Here is a 17,500-nt window from a genome sequence, read left to right on the forward strand (position 1 = left end):
CATAAACAAATTAAACAACCATGGAGACATCACACACCCCTGCCGCAAACCTACATTCACTGAGAACCAATCACTTTCCTCTCTTCCTACACGTACACATGCCTTACATCCTCGATAAAAACTTTTCACTGCTTCTAACAACTTTCCTCCCACACCATATATTCTTAATACCTTCCACAGAGCATCTCTATCAACTCTATCATATGCCTTCTCCAGATCCATAAATGCTACATACAAATCCATTTGCTTTTCTAAGTATTTCTCACATACATTCTTCAAAGCAAACACCTGATCCACACATCCTCTACCACTTCTGAAACCACACTGCTCTTCCCCAATCTGATGCTCTGTACATGCCTTCACCCTCTCAATCAATACCCTCCCATATAATTTACCAGGAATACTCAACAAACTTATACCTCTGTAATTTGAGCACTCACTCTTATCCCCTTTGCCTTTGTACAATGGCACTATGCACGCATTCCGCCAATCCTCAGGCACCTCACCATGAGTCATACATACATTAAATAACCTTACCAACCAGTCAACAATACAGTCACCCCCTTTTTTAATAAATTCCACTGCAATACCATCCAAACCTGCTGCCTTGCCGGCTTTCATCTTCCGCAAAGCTTTCACTACCTCTTCTCTGTTTACCAAATCATTTTCCCTAACCCTCTCACTTTGCACACCACCTCGACCAAAACACCCTATATCTGCCACTCTATCATCAAACGTGTGTGTGTGTGTGTGTGTGTGTGTGTGTGTGTGTGTGTAAGGGTAAAGTGTAAGGATGAAACATAAGGAGGAAGTGTAAGGTAATAAGGATGGAGCATAGGGAGGAAGTGTAAGGTAATAAGGATGGAGCATAGGGAGGAAGTGTAAGGTAATAAGGATGGAGCATAATGAGGAAGTGTAAGGTGATAAGGATGGAACATAAGGAGGAAGTGTAAGGTAATAAGGATGAAACATAAGGAGGAAGTGTAAGGTAATAAGGATGGAGCATAGGGAGGAAGTGTAAGGTAATAAGGATGGAGCATAAGGAGGAAGTGTAAGGTAATAAGGATGGAGCATAATGAGGAAGTGTAAGGTGATAAGGATGGAGCATAGGGAGGAAGTGTAAGGTAATAAGGATGGAGCATAAGGAGGAAGTGTAAGGTAATAAGGATGAAACATAAGGAGGAAGTGTAAGGTAATAAGGATGGAGCATAATGATAAAGTGTAAGGTAATAAGGATGGAGCATAGGGAGGAAGTGTAAGGTAATAAGGATGGAGCATAAGGAGGAAGTGTAAGGTAATAAGGATGGAGCATAAGGAGGAAGTGTAAGGTAATAATGATGGAGCATAGGGAGGAAGTGTAAGGTAATAAGGATGGAGCATAAGGAGGAAGTGTAAGGTAATAAGGATGAAACATAAGGAGGAAAGTGTAAGGTAATAAGGATGGAGCATAAGGAGGAAGTGTAAGGTAATAAGGATGAAACATAAGGAGGAAGTGTAAGGTAATAAGGATGAAACATAAGGAGGAAAGTGTAAGGTAATGAGGATGGAGCATAAGGAGGAAGTGTAAGGTAATAAGGATGGAGCATACGGAGGAAGTGTAAAGTAATAAGGATGAAGCATAAGGAGGAAGTGTAAGGTAATAAGGATGGAGCATAAGGAGGAAAGTGTAAGGTAATAAGGATGGAGCATAAGGAGGAAGTGTAAGGTAATAAGGATGAAGTACAAGGAAGAAATGTAAGGTAATAAGGATGGAGCATACGGAGGAAGTGTAAGGTAATAAGGATGAAGTACAAGGAAGAAATGTAAGGTAATAAGGATGGAGCATAAGGAGGAAGTGTAAGGTAATAAGGATGGAGCATAAGGAGGAAGTGTAAGGTAATAAGGATGAAGTACAAGGAAGAAATGTAAGGTAATAAGGATGGAGCATAAGGAGGAAGTGTAAGGTAATAAGGATGGAGCATAAGGAGGAAGTGTAAGGTAATAAGGATGGAGCATAAGGAGGAAGTGTAAGGTAATAAGGATGAAGTACAAGGAAGAAATGTAAGGTAATAAGGATGGAGCATACGGAGGAAGTGTAAGGCAATAAGGATGGAGCATAAGGAGGAAAGTGTAAGGTAATAAAGATGGAGCATAAGGAGGAAGTGTAAGGTAATAAGGATGAAGTACAAGGAAGAAATGTAAGGAAATAAGGATGAAACATAAGGAAGAAGCGTAAGGAAATAAGGATGGAGCATCAGGAAGAAGTGTACGGTAATAAAGATAAGGTACAAGGAAGAAGTGTAAGGCGCTGAGGGTCAAACATGAGGTAAGAGGTGTATGGGAGTGGAAAGCCGTTAAGTAACGTGAATAATACAGCGTCGTCGTGTGCTGGGATCAACGCGTCACATACATTATTCAACCATCCCGGTGTAACATTTATATTTTCTATCCCAAGTGAAGAACCTTAGAATTCCCAGACGATGCTAAATATACAACCCCCCCCATTTCCCTCCTCCACTCCCAAGTTGTGGTGGAGACTAAAGCATACTGACCAAGATATATATATATATATATATATATATATATATATATATATATATATATATATATATATAACCTATATATCACGACCCTTGAATCATACGTTGGCCAATCGTGGGAACTTCACAGCCTCCAGTTATAGCCACGGGGACAGTGTGCCAGAGAAGGGAGGGATCTGTACACCAAGTGGTGTGGTTTGAGACGAGAGTCGGCGTCTGAGGTTCGCGTGGTCTACCTCACACTCCATCACTGAAATCATCTTCTGATGGAAGGTTTACTGCGATTATCTTTTAACGGAAAGTTATCTTAAGATCACGGACTCTTCCTGTAGAAAAAGAAAAAAATATGACGAATTCATTTGAACACATACTTACTGAAGACCTCTCTCTCTCTCTCTCTCTCTCTCTCTCTCTCTCTCTCTCTCTCTCTCTCTCTCTCTCTCCTTCATATTCAACCCACCACTCACCCACCCTTACTTATCCCCTATTTTCACTTGGACCGTTTCTAACGTTACGTAGAACAGAACCAAATCGCATTCCTCGTTCTCCTGGCAATTCCTTCCCAGAAAGGACCCACACCTGGGATTTAAGAAAAGAAAAAAAATACGTTCAAATCCCAGAAACACCCAAGAACCCCCAGGTGGACGAAGAAAAAAAAGAATAGATAAATCCCCCCCTCTGGTGCAAAATTCCAGCCGCAAAATTCCCGGAAGTACGACACTCGATGGAAGAGATGCACAGACACACACACAAAAAAATATATAGATATCAAAATCTCACAAAACAACAGACAATTCAGACAACGTCAGCAGTTTCGAATTCTACTGAGGTGCACCAGCACTTACCTTCGCGCGAGCCTGGGTTCCACTCCCACAGACGCTTCGGCCACTCCCAGGATGAACACGAAACTTCAGGGGAACAGTCTTCAGTTGAAAGGATTCACACTTACCCTGCGGTGGAAGGGAGGGTTAGAAAAAAAAAAAAAAAAAGGATGATTAGATTCTGATGTTTTTTCTACATTAAGATACAACCGAGCCTCATCCATATGCATCAGTCAACAACACTTTATACATATTTTCCCACGTAAAAAGAACTGACTTTTCTATCTGTAGTACTGACACACTTATAAAAGTGAGGAACTCTGATTTTGATTCGAAAGTAAAGCTTCAGTGTTAATGGTTGAAGTAAAGCTTGAGTCTTCATTGGTGGAAGCTTGAGCAACTTAACTATGCTTACATGTGACTATTCGAGTAAGTAATGGAAGGGTAAGAGAGATATGTTGGAATAAAAAAGAGCGTGGCTGAGAGAGCAGAAGAGAGTGTATTGAAATGGTTTGGTTACATGGAAAGAATGAGTGAGGAAAGACTGACAAAGATATATGTGTCAGAGGTGGAGGGAACGAGAAGTGGGAGACCAAATTGGAGGCGGAAGGATAAAATTAACAAGATCATGAGCGATCGAGGACTGAACATACAGGAGGGTGAAAGGAATTGAGTGAACTGGAACGATGTGGTATACCGGGGTCAACTTGCTGTCAATGGATTGAACTAGGCATGTGAAGCGTCTGGGGTAAACCATGGAAAGTTTTGTGGGGCCTGGATGTGGAAAGGGAGCTGTGGTTTCGGTGCATTATACGTGACAGCTAGAGACTGAGTGTGAACGAATGTGGCCTTTGTTGTCTTCCTAGCGCTACCTCGCTCGTGTACGGGGGGAGGGGAGTGTCATTTCAAGTGTGGCGGGATGGCGACAGGAATGAATAAAGGCAGCAAGTATGAATTATGTTCATGTGTAAATATGTATATATCTTTGTATATATATATATATATATATATATATATATATATATATATATATATATATATATATATATGTTTACGTTGAAATGTAAAGGTATGTATATGTGCGTGTGTGGACGTGTACATATGTATATACATGTGAATGTGGGTGCGTTGGGCCATTCTTTCGTCTGTTTCCGTGCGCTACCTCGCTAACGCGGGAGACAGCGACAAAGTAAAATATAAAAGAAATGATATATATATATATATACATATATATATATAAAGGTGAATACGCACTTCAGTAAGAGTTCGTATAATTTCATGTAACATGTAATTTTTCGATACATGTGGCACGACATGTTTCGTGGAGACAACCCACCTCATCATGAGGTGCCGGGTCTTGAAAATCCCGTTATTCTATATCCATCTGTTGATTACGCCACACGCAATGTCAGTGAATCTGTCTTAGTTGCTGATACTAAGAACTTTAATTTGCCCCCCCCCCCCCCCCCAGGCAATCTTAGAGCCCATCCTACCATTAGCCAAATCATTATGAGAAGAAATGACAAAACACGAAAACATAAAGAAAAAAAATAAGTTGTACAGGACACAGCCAGCTACACATGTCAACCCCCTCCACATTAACCCCCACTTCCCCCACCCCCCTTTAATCACTCTCCCTTTTAACGGTTACTGTCTGTCAAGTGAGACACAGTGTGTTGTCTGTATTTGGTAGACGCTGGAAGGCGGGACTCCGTTGTGATGTTGGGATTTGAATAACTTTGTTAAGTACTGGCATCTTTTCCTCTGTTTTGCCTATCGCTCTCCTAATTCTACAAATGTCATATGTTCCTTCGACAATCTCTATTCGTGCCATGAGACTGTGGCATCCTCTCATCCTCAAAGGAAGTGCGATAACCTCTCCTCGTCATCCACTGAAAGGTGTCTCTGGTATTTAGGTAAGAACATCACTAGCAACTTCTGTCGCTCTGCCTTTCCTTCACTTTTCCCTACTTTTCCCTACTTTCCCTAGTTGTCTCCCCCATAGACAAAGCAATTCTATTTGGCTTTCATATCTCCTCTAATTGTACCTTGGATGACTCTCAACATTTCTCACCGCTTGATGCACCTCTTATCTATCCAATAGCCGTAATCTCTTTCCGAATTGTTCGTCTCTCTCTCTCTCTCTCTCTCTCTCTCTCTCTCTCTGGACACAAGCAAAACCTTATGGTCCTGATGGCATCCATCTCCCGTGTAGTGGAAGAGTGTGTCTCTGAACCTGCACCTGTGCTTGCTCGTCTATTCTTTATCTGTGTGAAAAGCAGAAACTTTTCCGTCTTCCCGGAGGCACGCGTTGGTACATCCCATCCCTAAGAAGGGTCACTGTCCTGACCACCCCCCTTTCACTATCGTCCTGTTGCTTTGACCATCTACCATTTCCAGAGTCTTTGAATCCCTCCTCAACTCCCATATCCTCAAACGTCTTGAATCTGTCTTCTGTCTAATCACCAGTATGGCTTCCGTAAGCCGAGTTCCTCTGGTGACATAATTTCCTATCTTGCTAACGTCTGATCATCAACCATGAAAGATTTTGGGGGAAATCTTTTGTGATTGACCTCGACATATCCAAAGCTTTTTGATAAAGTGTGGCACCGGGGTCTCATCTCTTAAACTCCCATCTTTTGTCTTCCCTCCCTCGCTTTGCTCCCTTTTATCTAGCTTCCTCCCTGGCCGATCTATCTCCGTGGTTGTTGACGGATCAGCCTCTCCTTCTTTCTCCACCAACGGCGGTGTCCATCTCAAGGTTCTGTCTTCTCTCCTACAATGTTTCGCGTTTTTATCAAAGACTTTCTTTCTTCCGCAAATGACCAAAACGCATTCATACGCTAATGATCCAACACAGCATTCCTCCACATCCTCCAATTCTGCCCCTTCTCTCACTTATTCAGCATCTCGTCTTAACACAACTTTCTTAATAAACTCAGACTTGGACAGGATATATGAGCGGAGTAGACGAAGCCTAGGAAAGTTTTGCTGCCTCCAAGATCCAGTTTCTACCCATTTCTCTATCGAAAATCCCTCGCTACGTTCCTCTCTTCTTTGACGTCTCTGAAATTCTATCTCTTTGACTTAATGAACATACTTGGTTTTACTATTACATCCGATCTTTCTCGAAAACTTCACATTACGTAAACAGCTAAGTCTGCCTGTTATAAACTAGGGCTCCTGTTTTTATGTCGAAATCTCTTTTGTTTCGAACGGTTGCTCCGCTTATACTAAGAACTGAACCGTACTTGTATGGAATACTGTTCTCACATTAGGATGGTTCTAGTACTGCATCCTTACTTGAGAGAGTTGAATACATAGCGTTCCGACTTATAAACTCTCCCAGGCTAACTTCATAACTTGACCCGCTTCCCCAACGCCGTAATATTGGTTCACTTTCCCTCTTCTATAGGTATCACTTTGTTTTCTGCTCCCGAGAGCTGGCTGCTTGTGTGCCCCCCACCACTAGCTAGACCACACAATACTCGGCAAGCTGCTGCTGCGTCACATGTTTACTGTGTGGCCATCGGCAACTCAAGGGTGGGCCGTTTTGACAACTGTTTCTTTCCCTACACGTCGAAGCTTTGGAACTCTCTACCTTCTCACGTCTTTCCCAATAACTATGACCTGACACATATTTCAAAGACAGGTTTTCCACTTCCTCCAAAAATTCGTAAATGTTTTCCCTTCTCTTTTCACTTTTCCCTTTCAATTAAGGCCCGGTCTCGATGTGGACCTCTGTCCGTGACAGTAACCTCCAACGTAAATATATATATATATATATATATATATATATATATATTTTTTTTTTTTTTTTTTTTTTATACTTTGTCGCTGTCTCCCGCGTTTGCGAGGTAGCGCAAGGAAACAGACGAAAGAAATGGCCCAACCCGCCCCCCATACACATGTACATACACACGTCCACACACGCAAATATACATACCTACACAGCTTTCCATGGTTTACCCCAGACGCTTCACATGCCTTGCTTCAATCCACTGACAGCACGTCAACCCCTGTATACCACATGACTCCAATTCACTCTATTTCTTGCCCTCCTTTCACCCTCCTGCATGTTCAGGCCCCGATCACACAAAATCTTTTTCACTCCATCTTTCCACCTCCAATTTGGTCTCCCTCTTCTCCTCGTTCCCTCCACCTCCGACACATATATCCTCTTGGTCAATCTCTCCTCACTCATTCTCTCCATGTGCCCAAACCATTTCAAAACACCCTCTTCTGCTCTCTCAACCACGCTCTTTTTATTTCCACACATCTCTCTTACCCTTACGTTACTTACTCGATCAAACCACCTCACACCACACATTGTCCTCAAACATCTCATTTCCAGCACATCCATCCTCCTGCGCACATCTCTATCCATAGCCCACGCCTCGCAACCATACAACATTGTTGGAACCACTATTCCCTCAAACATACCCATTTTTGCTTTCCGAGATAATGTTCTCGACTTCCACACATTTTTCAAGGCTCCCAAATTTTTTCGCCCCCTCCCCCACCCTATGATCCACTTCCGCTTCCATGGTTCCATCCGCTGACAGATCCACTCCCAGATATCTAAAACACTTCACTTCCTCCAGTTTTTCTCCATTCAAACTCACCTCCCAATTGACTTGACCCTCACCCCTACTGTACCTAATAACCTTGCTCTTATTCACATTTACTCTCAACTTTCTTCTTCCACACACTTTACCAAACTCAGTCACCAGCTTCTGCAGTTTCTCACATGAATCAGCCACCAGCGCTGTATCATCAGCGAACAACAACTGACTCACTTCCCAAGCTCTCTCATCCCCAACAGACTTCATACTTGCCCCTCTTTCCAGGACTCTTGCATTTACCTCCCTTACAACCCCATCCATAAACAAATTAAACAACCATGGAGACATCACACACCCCTGCCGCAAACCTACATTCACTGAGAACCAATCACTTTCCTCTCTTCCTACACGTACACATGCCTTACATCCTCGATAAAAACTTTTCACTGCTTCTAACAACTTGCCTCCCACACCATATATTCTTAATACCTTCCACAGAGCATCTCTATCAACTCTATCATATGCCTTCTCCAAATCCATAAATGCTACATACAAATCCATTTGCTTTTCTAAGTATTTCTCACATACATTCTTCAAAGCAAACACCTGATCCACACATCCTCTACCACTTCTGAAACCGCACTGCTCTTCCCCAATCTGATGCTCTGTACATGCCTTCACCCTCTCAATCAATACCCTCCCATATATATATATATATATATATATATATTCCTATGAGTCCACAGGGACTCATAGGAATATCTTGATCACGCGCAAAATTGTGGTCCTTTCCAATAAATATATATATATATATATATATATATATATATATATATATAGAGAGAGAGAGAGAGAGAGAGAGAGAGAGAGAGAGAGAGAGAGAGAGAGAGAGAGAGAATATCCTAACCTAACCTAACCCATCCTCGCATTACAAACAAGAGCGACCGACAGTGTGGGCCACCCCTCTCTCAACAGGTTCTTGACCCTGACCTCTCACAGCCAGAGCTGGGTCACATGAGACACAAGGTCAAAGGTTAGTTGTCGCTCTGATGATGTTAGTGTCAGTGTTGAGTGTGTGGGGAGAAATGTTTTGTAAAACATTTGTAAAGATTTTCTCGGTCTGTGTGTGTGTGTTTGTGTGTGTGTGTGTGTGTGTGTGTGTGTGTGTGTGTGTGTGTGTGTGTGTGTGTGTGTGTAATTACCATTCGCGTGTTACGGGGAGAGAGTTTTATACTCGTGTTGCTCTGACTGTTAACTTTGTATATATATATATATGCATACATGTCTTTACACGTATGTATATAAACACACACACACACACACACACACACACCGCAGCCAATACCGTGTGGAGTGTGTGTGTGTGTGTGTGTGTGTGTGTGTGTGTGTGTGTGTGTAAGTGTATGTATGTATGTATGTATGTATGTATGTATGTATGTATAAGTGTATGTATGTATGTATGTATGAGCATCACAGGGTCGCTCACTGACCGGGCCCGAACCCAGTCTGCCATAGGACCACAACAACTGGCCCAGGGTTAAGTGCCGGTGACGTCACCTCAGCGGCGCCCTCTCATTGGCCCAGATGGCGGCGCTGAGCGTCATCATGACAGCGACGGCCCCTGACTGGCTGGCGAGGGGCTGGCCTCTCTCTCTCTCTCTCTCTCTCTCTCTCTCTCTCTCTCTCTCTCTCTCTCTCTCTCTCTCTCTCTCTCTCTCTCTCCAGGATTCTCCGCCAAATTAGTCTGGGAAAAGTTTATGGCCGAGGCGTTTGCATAAAGATTTCATAGCGGGAGAAATTTCTTCTTTTTTTTTCTTTTTTTTTGGAAAAGAAATCGTGAATAACAATTTATCTGTATGTGAACGACACTCTCGAGGGGGAAGGGGGGAGAGATGCAGGAAAGAGTTAAAAAGCTCGAGTTGGGGGGGCTGGGGGGCTGGGGGGATAGAGAAAGAGATCCCGTGCCCTGTGGACTGCGAGGGATTTTCGACTTTGCCCCGTGTTTTGGACAATCGCATGTTTACCAAATGGCGTCCTAGCTTCGTCTCTTCGATGTATATCAACTGACTTGTTATATTTCTCTCTTGTGTCTCCCCTGATGATGTGATTATTACACGAAAGTGCACTTGGGAACTTTTCGTGTTTCATTTTCCCCGTGGACTCACAGGAATATATATATATATATATATATATATATATATATATATATATATATATATATATATAGTGGATGGTTCTTTCTTCGTCTGTTTCCTGGCTATCTCTCGCTAACGCGAGAGATAGCAATCAAGTATTATGATAATGATGATACAATAATGATAATGAAAATAATAATATTTATAATAATAATAATAATAATAATAATAATAATAATAATAATGATAATAATGATGATAGCAAATAATTATTATGACACAAATGATAGTAATAATACTAGTAATACTAATATTGATAATGATAATAATGATAATGATAATGATAATAATAATGATAATAACTATAATGATAACAAAACAATTATCAAGATGCAAATAATTGTAATGATAATAGTAATACTAACACTGAAAATAACAATAATGATAATAATAATAATAATAATAATAATAATAATAATAATAATAATGATAAAAATAACAATAATAATGATAATAATGATAGATAATAATGATGAATAGTAATAACAATGAAATACAAATCATAATGATAACAATAAAACTGATGATACAGGATGAGAAAAGAAGGAGACGAAGAAGGAAAAAAACCCATGAATTTCTAAGTTACTAAATTCTGTAAGGAAGGTATGGGACGCAGAGATCATATCACATACCATCCTCACTTAAGTATACTAAGTAAACTAAAGCTTTCCCCCACCCTTCGTATAGATAGATAGATAAATAGATACATAGACAGATAGATGAACAGATAGATAGATATAGATAGATATAGATAGAGACAAATCAATAGATAGATAGATAGACTGACAGATCAATAGAGATTAATGATAGATAGACAGACAGATAAATAGATGAACAGATAGCTATAGAGATAGAGATATAGATAGATAGACTATTTCAACGAATAACTCTTCGTTATTTACAGGTCTCGCGAAAAAAAGAAAAAAAATGTCAGGCAAGTAAAAATACAGAAATAACAACTTGCTGGACCACTGGCCGGCACTGAATTGTCCTGGGTGACCCCAATTGGGTTTCACATACACGTTCGATACATGTTTAAAGCTGAGCTCAAAGAGATGCCACAGTTAAAGGCTTAACTGGCAGGTAATTGGAAATAACATCATGTTTAAATGCCCTCAAATGGACGCTTTGTTTACAAATGATTGAGGGATAATTGGTGGCGAAATTCCCGGAATTAAAAGTACGTTTTCAGCTTTACTGACATGTGGACACACGGTACAACAACGAAAAAAAAAAAGAAGTATCTTACCACTTTTCGTGTGAATCAATATGACACCACGGACGATGGATTTTGATAAATGCCCCAATTGGTCTGGCCTCACACGCACACACACACACACACGCACACACACACACACACACACACACACACACATTGGTAGAGCCACTTTCATGGTCCTGTAATATACCGAATGCCATCCACATTCCCTGTCATTTACTATAATAAATGCTATGCTGATTTATATATATATATATATATATATATATATATATATATATATATATATATATATATATATATATATATATATATATGTTCGATGGCAATAACCATAAAGTGGGGTTACCATAATTATTGGGATACATGTCTATTATTTGCGCTCACCATCCGTACCTCAGACGACAAAGGGTCGTATTGATCATTTCGAAACTCATCGGACTGGTGTGCGAAGATACTTCTGTTGCCGTGTGTACATAGCCATAACCCTGAGAGCCTATCTAGATTTAACTGTACATGTAACTGCTGTACACGGGGGGTATAGGTACAGTGTGCTGTGGCAGCCAGGGGTACAGGTACAGTGTACCGTGGTAGAGGTACAGTATACCGTGGCAGCCGAGGGTACAGGTACAGCGTACCGTGGTACAGGTACAGCGTACCGCGGCAGTCGAGGGTACAGGTACAGTGTACCGTGGCAGCCGAGGGTACAGGTACAGTGTACCGTGGCAGCCGAGGGTACAGGTACAGTGTACCGTGGCAGTCGTGGGTACAGGTACAGTGTATCGTGGTACAGTTACAGTGTACCGTGGCACCCAAGGGTACAGGTCTGGTGAGCCAGAATCAATAGAGCAACACAAAAGAGATGCGGCTTCAGCACTGTCTTGCCCCGAGTTCCTCCTCATTGTCTTTATATATTGTCTGGCCCTGGCCCTGGCCCTATCTCTGGCCCTGGCCCCCAGCCCTAACTCTGGCCCTGACCTTGGCTGTGGCCCTGGCCCTGGCCCCATCTCTGGCCCTGGCTCTAGCTCTGGCCCTATCTCTGGCCCTGGCCCCGGTCCTAGCTCTGGCCCCGGCCCTAGCTCTGGCCCTGTCCCTGGCCCTAGCTCTGGCCCTGGATTTAGCCCTAGCCCCGGCCTTGGCCCTGGCTCTGGCCCTAGCCCTAGCCCCGGCCTTGGCCCTGGCACTGGCCCTAGCTATGGCCCTGGCCCTAGCTCTGGCCATGGTCCTGGCTCTGGCCCTGAAGTTAGCTCTGGTCCTGCCCCTACTCTGGCTCTGGGGCTGGCCCTGGCCCTAGCCCTGGCCCTGGCTCTGGCCTTGGTCCTAACCCTAGGCATATTCCTGGCCCTGGGCTTGGCCCTGAAGCTGGACACGTCTCCTGGTCCTGGCCTTGCTCTGGCCCTGTCTCTGGCCTGTCCCTGGTGCCAGGCCCGCCCCCCCTGACCTGGCACTAGCCCTTGCCTGTCCCTCACCATGTCTCTGGCCCTGAACTGACCCTCACCGAGATCGATCCCTGGCGAGTCTGCAGCCCTGGTTTCAACCCTGGCGCTGGCCTAGTCTTGACCCCTGTCCCTAAATCTGGCCCTAACCTTAGTCAAGCTCTGGCCGTGGGGGGGGGGACCCTAACCATCTCAAGACCCCGATCCTGGCCCTGATTTCTGGCCTTGACCCTGTTTCTGGACCTACCTGATGACTCTAGTATTGGCCATGTCTCTGGCCCCTAGCCCTGACCATGACTAATCTTTGGCCCAGAAGCTGACCCCCCCGGCCCTGATCCTGACCCTGGCCCTAGCCTAGGCGAAAGTCCTCGCCCTTAGGGATGATCTTTGACTTCCAAGGGTAGTCAAATGTACCTTATAATGATAACACCAATATCTGGCGTGATCTTGGACCCTCCCCTGCTATTGATCCTTATCAGTGAGTTGATAAGAGATGTGTAGCCTGATAAGAGACCGTTATCATTATCTAACAGTGTTATCTTAAAGCCTGCTTGATATCGAGGTTAAGAAAGTTTGCAGTCAGTTGTATAGTACTTGGACTGATAACACCATGTTATCTTAAAAGACCTAACAACACAATGGTTGTTCTCTAGTGTTATCTTACCAAACCTAACAACACAATGGTTGTTCTCTAGTGTTATCTTACCAAACCTAACAACACAATGGTTGTTCTCTAGTGTTGTCTTACCAAATCTAACAACATAATGGTTGTTCTCTAGTGTTAACAACAAAATGGTTGTTCTCTAGCGTTATCTTACCAAACCTAACAACACAATGGTTGTCCTCCAGCGTTATCTTACCAGACCTAGCAACACAAAGGTTGTTCTCTAGTGTTATCTTACCAGACGAAGCTAGGACGCCATTTGGCGTCCTAGCTTCGTCTCTTCGATGTATATCAACTGACTTTTATTTCTCTCTTGTGTCTCCCCTGATGATGTGATTATTACACGAAAGTGCACTTGGAAAATTATCGTGTTTAATTTTCCCCGGAGGTGAATGCAAGAGTTTTGGAAAGAGGGGCAAGTATGAAGTCTGTTGCGGATGAGAGAGCTTGGGAAGTGAGTCAGTTGTTGTTCGCTGATGATACAGCGCTGGTGGCTGATTCATGTGAGAAACTGCAGAAGCTGGTGACTGAGTTTGGTAAAGTGTGTGATAGAAGAAAGTTAAGGGTAAATGTGAATAAGAGCAAGGTTATTAGGTACAGTAGGGTTGAGGGTCAAGTCAATTGGGAGGTAAGTTTGAATGGAGAAAAACTGGAGGAAGTAAAGTGTTTTAGATATCTGGGAGTGGATCTGGCAGCGGATGGAACCATGGAAGTGGAAGTGAATCATAGGGTGGGGGAGGGGGCGGAAATCCTGGGAGCCTTGAGAATGTGTGGAAGTCGAGAACATTATCTCGGAAAGCAAAAATGGGTATGTTTGAAGGAATAGTGGTTCCAACAATGTTGTATGGTTGCGAGGCGTGGGCTATGGATAGAGTTGTGCGCAGGAGGGTGGATGTGCTGGAAATGAGATGTTTGAGGACAATGTGTGGTGTGAGGTGGTTTGATCGAGTAAGTCGTAAGGGTAAGAGAGATGTGTGGAAATAAAAAGAGCGTGGTTGAGAGAGCAGAAGAGGGTGTTTTGAAATGGTTTGGGCACATGGAGAGAATGAGTGAGGAAAGATTGACCAAGAGGATATATGTGTCGGAGGTGGAGGGAGCGAGAAGAAGTGGGAGACCAAATTGGAGGTGGAAAGATGGAGTGAAAAAGATTTTGAGTGATCGGGGCCTGAACATGCAGGAAGGTGAAAGGCGGGCAAGGAATAGAGTGAATTGGATGGATGTGGTATACCGGGGTTGACGTGCTGTCAGTGGATTGAATCAGGGCATGTGAAGCGTCTGGGGTAAACCATGGAAAGTTGTGTGGGGCATGGATGTGGAAAGAGAGCTGTAGTTTCGGGCATTATTGCATGACAGCTAGAGACTGAGTGTGAACGAATGGGGCCTTTGTTGTCTTTTCCTAGCGCTACCTCGCACACATGAGGGGGGAGGGGGATGGTATTCCATGTGTGGCAAGGTGGCGATGGGAATGGATAAAGGCAGACAGTGTGAATTGTGTGCATGGGTATATATGTATGTGTCTGTGTGTGTATATATATGTGTACATTGAGATGTATAGGTATGTATATTTGTGTGTGTGGACGTGTATGTATATACATGTGTATGGGGGTGGGTTGGGCCATTTCTTTCCTCTGTTTCCTTGCGCTACCTCGCAAACGCGGGAGACAGCGACAAAGTAAAATATAAATATATATATATATATATATATATATATATATATATATATATATATATATATATATATATATATATTTCGTGTGTGGCCGAGTGGCGACGAGATTGAATGAAGGCAGCAAGTATGAATACATGTGCATATATATGTCTGTCTGTGTATGTATATGTATACGTTAAAATGTATACGTATGTATATTGTGTGTGTGGGCCTTTATGTATATACATGAGTATGTGGGTGGGTTGGGCCATTCCTCGTCTGTTTACTTGCGCTGCCTCGCTAATGCGGGAGACGGAGGTTAAGTATAATGATAATGATAATAATGATAATATATATATATATATATATATATATATATATATATATATATATATATATATATATATATATATATATATATTGCCTATAAAGTCTCCTATATTTGAATAATTCACTTAACAAGCAGTGAACTTACTCATAATTGGAAAACTTTTACAATATTCCCTGATACCTAACTTTGCTCATTTGCATAAAAAGTATATTAAGATAAAAGCCCCCCAAAAAAAGAAAAAAAAGAAACTACACACAAAAAAAGTATCTAACCCACACTATCAGAGACGCGGGTTATAACCAGAGCGTCTGACCCGTGTGATAATGGCAGTGAATGCAGAGAAAATAGATGTCAAGATATTTGTGTGTGTGTGTGTGTCTATAAAGGTTTGCCACCATCTTGGAGGTGGCGGCCCAGGTGGGTAGGTAGGTAGGTAGGTAGGTAGGTAGGTGGATGGGTAAGTTGGGGATGCTGTCCTTCGCCTCCAAACCTTTTTTTTTTTTCTTTTTTTCCCCCCGAAAGTTTCCTCCCAAAACTGGCGAGTGTGTTTCTGTCATGAGGGAGGTGTGCTGGAGGGAGGGAGGGAGAGAGGGAGGCAGGGAGGGTGGGAGGGAGGGAGGAAATGAGCTGCTCCCTCATGAATTTGTAATGGAGCAGATTTTCTTTTCTTTCCAGGTAAAGTTCTGTGAGATCAGAGTCGGCCATTGTGAGAGGCGAAGACCTTCATGGGGAGGGGGGGGGCTCGAGGGGGGGGGGGGCTCGGGGGGGGGGGGGGGGGGGGGCTCGAGGGGGGGGGGCTCGAGGGGGGGGGGCTCGAGGGGGGGGGGGGGGGGGCTCGAGGGGGGGGGGGGCTCGAGGGGGGGGGGCTCGAGGGGGGGGGGCTCGAGGGGGGCTCGAGGGGGTATATGAACACGGTAGTCACGGTGAGCTAGCCCAACCACTCGCTGCTCCAGCTGTGGGTGGATGGGTATGACATGACCGGGTGGAGGTGACATGACCGGGTGGAGGTGTGTGTGGGTGTGTACACACCTACTCACTCATATCCCACCCCAGCAAAGCCTTCAGTAAATCCAGTGAGTCACTCATGCGGTCTGTGGACCTAAAAGAAACGTATGGGTTTTTTTTTTTAAAGGACATGAGGGAGTCTGTCTGCAGTTCCCAGCCAGCTGGCCAGCCCCACACTCACACACACACACATACACCACACACACACACACACACACCACACACACACACACACACATACACCACACACACACACACACACATACACCACACACACACACACACACCACACACACACACGCACACACCACCTACTACGTTCTGGTCGGCAATATACCATGCGGAGGTGGACCCAGAGAGTGTCAACCCAAACCCCTCACCCCTTCGTGTTCAGTTTAGTTAAGCATCGCCTGGATCATCTCATCTCAGGCTATACCGTGCCCACAGTTCTTCCTGCGCTGACTGCGCTCACCAACACCTTGCGCGGATGGGTCTACCAGACGTCTAGCTGGTGTGATAGTGGGTCTACCAGACGTCTGGCTGGTGTGATAGTGGGTCTACCAGACGTCTGGCTGGTGTGATAGTGGGTCTACCAGACGTCTGGCTGGTGTGATAGTGAGTCTACCAGACGTCTGGCTGGTGTGATAGTGGGTCTACCAGACGTCTGGCTGGTGTGATAGTGGGTCTACCAGACGTCTGGCTGGTGTGATAGTGGGTCTACCAGACGTCTAGCTGGTGTGATAGTGGGTCTACCAGGCGTCTGGCTGGTGTGATAGTGGGTCTACCAGACGTCTGGCTGGTGTGATAGTGGGTCTACCAGACGTCTGGCTGGTGTGATAGTGGGTCTACCAGACGTCTGGCTGGTGTGATAGTGAGTCTACCAGACGTCTGGCTGGTGTGATAGTGGGTCTACCAGACGTCTGGCTGGTGTGATAGTGGGTCTACCAGACGTCTGGCTGGTGTGATAGTGAGTCTACCAGACGTCTGGCTGGTGTGATAGTGGGTCTACCAGACGTCTGGCTGGTGTGATAGTGGGTCTACCAGACGTCCAGCTGGTGTGAGAGTGGGTCTACCAGACGTCTGGCTGGTGTGATAGT

Source organism: Panulirus ornatus, chromosome 2 (assembly GCF_036320965.1).
Source record: "Panulirus ornatus isolate Po-2019 chromosome 2, ASM3632096v1, whole genome shotgun sequence".
Lineage (NCBI taxonomy): Eukaryota > Metazoa > Arthropoda > Malacostraca > Decapoda > Palinuridae > Panulirus > Panulirus ornatus.